The sequence below is a fragment of the Arachis duranensis genome, chromosome 2 (assembly GCF_000817695.3).
Source record: "Arachis duranensis cultivar V14167 chromosome 2, aradu.V14167.gnm2.J7QH, whole genome shotgun sequence".
Lineage (NCBI taxonomy): Eukaryota > Viridiplantae > Streptophyta > Magnoliopsida > Fabales > Fabaceae > Arachis > Arachis duranensis.
Window position 1 is genome coordinate 9,864,714 of NC_029773.3, and position 5,039 is coordinate 9,869,752.

Here is a 5,039-nt window from a genome sequence, read left to right on the forward strand (position 1 = left end):
TGGTTTCTTAGTGGAGAAAAAAAGGATTGAAATTGACAAAAACAAGACAAAGGCTATCTTACAGGCTCTTCCTCCAGCTAACAAAAAATAACTGCAAGTATTTTTAGAGAAGGTCAATTACGTCAGAAGGTTCATTTCCAATCTGTCAGAAAAAACTAAGGTTTTTGCGCCTCTGATCAAGTTGAAAAAGAGGAAGAGTTCTAGTGGAAAGCAAGCATCAAGAAGCTTTTGACAACATCAAGTAGTACTTGACTAATCCTCCTATTATGACACCTCCAAGGTACGGAGCACCTTTAAAACTTTACGTGTCAGTTTCTGAAGTAACAATTGGTGGAATGCTGGCTCAAGAAGATGAGGATGGCAACGAAAGAGTAATTTATTACCTAAGTCGTGTGCTAAATGAAGTTGAGAGCTGTTATTCTCCGATTGAGAAACTTTGTTTAGCTTTATATTTTTCTTGTTTAAAACTTAAGTACTATTTAATTCCTAGGAATGTTTATGTAATTTCTAAGTTTGATGTTCTTAAATATATGTTGTCTTCTCTAATATTGCATGGTAGACTAAGAAAATGGATGTTGGCTTTAACAGAATTTTCTTTACATTTTGTTCCTGTAAGAGCCGTTAAGAGTCAGGTTCTAGCTGATTTTCTGGTTGACCATCCTTGTATTGACGTTGATGAGAGTTTACTGAGTTTTGTTGGTTTGGTGCCTTGGAAATTATATTTTGACAGTTCATGCCATAAGGGTGGTGTTGGTATAGGAATTTTAATTATTTCTCCAAGTGGCTAGCCAAGTAAGTTCCTCTTTGAATTGAATTATTCATGTTCCAACAATGAGACAGAGTATGAAGCGTTAATAATGGGACTGGAATTAATATTAGAAAGAGGAGTTAAAAATGGAAAAAATTTTGGAGATTCATAGCTTGTAGTCCATCAAGTATCACTTGAGTATAGGTGTGTTAGTGAAAATTTAAGAAAGTACTTCAATGTGGCTACAAATTTATTGAGCGAATTTGACAATGTCATTGTAAGGCATGTTCCAAGGGAGTTAAATTAAGAAGCAAATGAATTAGCTCAAATTGCTTCAAGATATAAGATCAAGTCCTCAACAATAGAAAAATTGGTAAGGATAAAGGACATATTTATGCCTTTGAGAGAAAGAAAAGTGTTGTCATTAGAATAACTAGACCCAGAAGATTAGAGAGTACCAATTGTGAAATATTTAGAAAACCTAAGTCTTAGTGTCAATGAAAAACTTAAATATAGGACTCAAAGTTATGTTCTAATGAATAATGTGTTGTTTAAGAAATATGTTAATGGAAATCTCTTAACATGTTTGGGAGAAAAAGAAGCGTATTTGGCTCTTGCCAAAGTACACGGGGAATTTGTAGTGCCCATCAGTCAGGAAAAAAATAAAATGGGTGATAAATAGGAGAAGATTGTATTGGCCAACTATTCAAAGAGATTGTATAAATTATGCTAGATCTTGTGAGGAATGCCAAAAACATGGAAGTTTTCAATATATTACAGCATCAGAATTACATGTTATAATTAAACCATGGTCGTTTAGAGGTTGGGATTTATATCTGATTGAAAAAATTCGCTCACCTTTTTCTAAAGGTCATAAGTTCATTATGCCAAGTCTAGGGATATAAAAATACTTTCTTCTACATCGTATTATGCCCAAACAAATGGACAAGTGGAGGCAGCAAATAAAATTTTGATTGCATTAATTAAAAAACACATTGAAAGGCAGCTAAGAAATTGGCACCAAACTCTCAGTCAAGTTCTTTGGGCTAATTGAAATTCTCCAAGAGGTTCTACTAGAACCACCCAGTATAAGTTAGTTTACAGTCATGAAAAGTATAAGCGGGCTAGACAAGATGAGATACCAGTAGTAGATTATTGGAATTCTTTATATGATGAGCTCAGTGAACTAGATGACGAAAGGTTGAGAGCTTTAGAGAGGGTGATTCGACAAAAAGAGATTGTGTCAAAATCATAGCCGTGTTAAAGTAAAGACATTTGCAGTTGGAGATTTAGTATGGAAAACAATTTTACCTATAGAAAAAAAGTCAAAAACTTATGGTAAGTAGTCTCCAACTTGGAAAAGACCTATGTAGTTGACAAGATTTATTCTGGAAATGCCTATAAGATTATTGAAGTCGGATCAGGAAGAAGAATTCCTTCAATAAATGACAAGTATTTGAAAGTATATAGGTTAGGCATTCATGAGATAAACATTCCACATGTTTAAGGATACAAAAATGTCTAGTTGAAGTGTCAAGGGCTAAAATAAAGAGCTAACTAATATTTGCAATTTAGTTTGTAAAAGATAACATATCCATGTGATTCCTATGAATTAAAAGTTCCATTGACAGTGTAAAACATTAAGTTTATGAGGCAAATACGTGTCCAAGGCATTAATTTAAAATAAGAGTCAATACAGAAAATAACTTATCATTTTTTGAGTGCAGTACAGTACATGACAACATCTAGAAATAAAAGGTCTAGTGAATAAACCTGTATAAAGTTAGAAGCATATCAACAAATGCACATTTGATTTACTTTGGCAGCACTTGAGGCGAATGTACACGAGATGGCATGCACCAGTGTAACCTGATATAGACAAATATGGAGGTCATCTTAAGTGAAATACAAAAGAGGTCACTATGATATTAATAATTGGTTTAGTGTGAAGTAATGTAATAACTTCCTAAATATAGCAAGTGTCAACCAGTTTACAAAATAAAATAGGGTGCATACAAAAAATCTCTAAAAAATTGAAAAAAAAACGAGGACTACATGGACATATTAAAAGGAAAGAAGTTCATATGAGAAAATATAAGATTAAGCCTCAAAGATCTCTTTTAAACAAGTAACTTCAGTTTGGAAAGTGGTTTGGAAGTTCCTGGCTTCTTTTGCAGCTTCATGTGAGGAAAGCATATTCTTTTCAAGAGACTATAAGGATGCATTGCTACTATCAAACATGCTGCTTGCTTTGATAAATTGACCTTCATTTTTTATCAAAGTAACGTCAAGCCTATTTTTTATCTCTTTCTTGATAGTCAGCTGTTGTTCCAAGTCTTGAATCTCCTTAGATAATTCATGAGTCCAATCTTTAGCTTTTGCAATATGAGTGGCCAGGGTAGTTTTAGCAATCTCAAAGGATGAGGTGTCTTGTTTCAACTTGGAAAAAGTTTCAGTTGATTGTTGATATGATAAAATGGCTGCTTGAGAGTCTGAAAATTTGATGTAAAGGTCCTCATAAACTTTCTGCAAGCAAGCCAACAAGGGATCAATAGTCTCAGGATGTGTTGTAATTAAAAAGGTCTGAAGAATGTTAGAAAGCTGAGCTTTAAGATTCGAATCGGTGGCAAGTGTCAAAAGAGGTTTGGAAAGGATGGCACCAAGTTATTTGGCCAAGGGAAGAAGGATGGATTTGTCAATATCTTGGCTGTGAGAGGTGTAACATGAAGCTGTTCTGTTGGAAGGTGACTTTGGATGGTAGAGCAAGATTCAACTATGACCTTCTTCGTATCCATACTGCATGCATATGCTTCATTCAAACTTTCTAAATCAGATAACAAATCATTCACCACATTAGGGGTATGAAGATGGATAAAAATGATTGCCATTTGCTTTTCTGTCAACTCACTCAGAGGAATTTCAAAATTCTGAATTTAAACAAAAATGTAAAAAAAAGATGTCAACATAAATAAAGGGATATAAGAAAGAGATATTAATCAGGCTAATGACATATCATACCTTATTAGATGTGGTGTTGGGTGTAGACTTATCAGATGTGGTAGCCATCAAATATTCAATATTAGGCACAATCAGTAAAGTGGTAAGAGCTACAGTGATCTAAAATGAAAAATAAAATGAAAATGAAGGTAATTAATGAGATTACCATATGATGAAAATCAACATAAGAGATATCATCATCATTTAAGTTCTTCAAGACAATATTATTTTTTAACATGGAGGATGTGAGAATATATAAAAATACCTAAGAAACAAGTTGACCACTGAGGCAAAGAGCATCGACATTATTATCTTTAGAAGAGAAATTACTTTTTGCTTTATCACTAGACGAGTTGCTCTCATCTTCCTCTTCATTGTTCTGAGAGACTACCGGTCCATCATTGTTGTCATTGGATGAACTTGATGTGTCTTCATTATCATCATTATTTGAAGATAGTGACACCACAATTGGTTCAAGTTTTCTTTTTACCTGGCGGTTTGAGTAATTAAGATTGAGTCTCTTTTTTTTACAAGTATACCAAAAGTCTTTCTTAAAGGAGAATTGGTAACAAGTGAGGTAGTTTTTTTTTCTATAAAAAAATAATAATAGAATAATTAAAATAGATATCATTGTGATATTCTTAGAGGGCATCATGCATGAAAGAAATAATATTAATAACAATAACACAGAGAAGAGCATAATTTGTTGAATTCAGATGGACAAATGATTTAGTTTAAATTACCTTTTTGATAGTTGATGCTCTCCTCACTTGTTGCATCATAAGGGCAGTGGTCATCCTTTGACAATAGACACTAAAATTAATGAAAGAGTAATATGTTTTCTATCAAGAAAAGAATGAATATGTGATCAACAGGCAAGGCTTAAAAGGGAATAGGTGAAATTTATGCCTCTGCAAAGCATTGTCTTTCTAAAAGTTCAACAGATCTTTTAGTGAAGTCACTTTGGTTTGTAAAGATTGAGACTCTTTAAGATGGTAAGGAGACGGAATGGCTTGAGCTAACCCAAATAGCCTAGACACGGTGTTTGGCATATAAACTTCTGTTCTTAGGTCATCTCCACTTGAAAATCCAGCAAAAAGTAGTTGGAGAGTCAAAAATTGTGACCACACAGTGATACTTTCTTTTTGTGTAATCTTAGCTGGGGTAAGAGATTGGGTCAACCATTCAAGACCAGCTTTACAGTTAACAAAAGGAGTCATATTGATGTTGTGGTCTTTCTCTGGCAAGTAACAAAAAGCACGGAAGAAGTGTTTCATCTTATCATGTGAGGCCA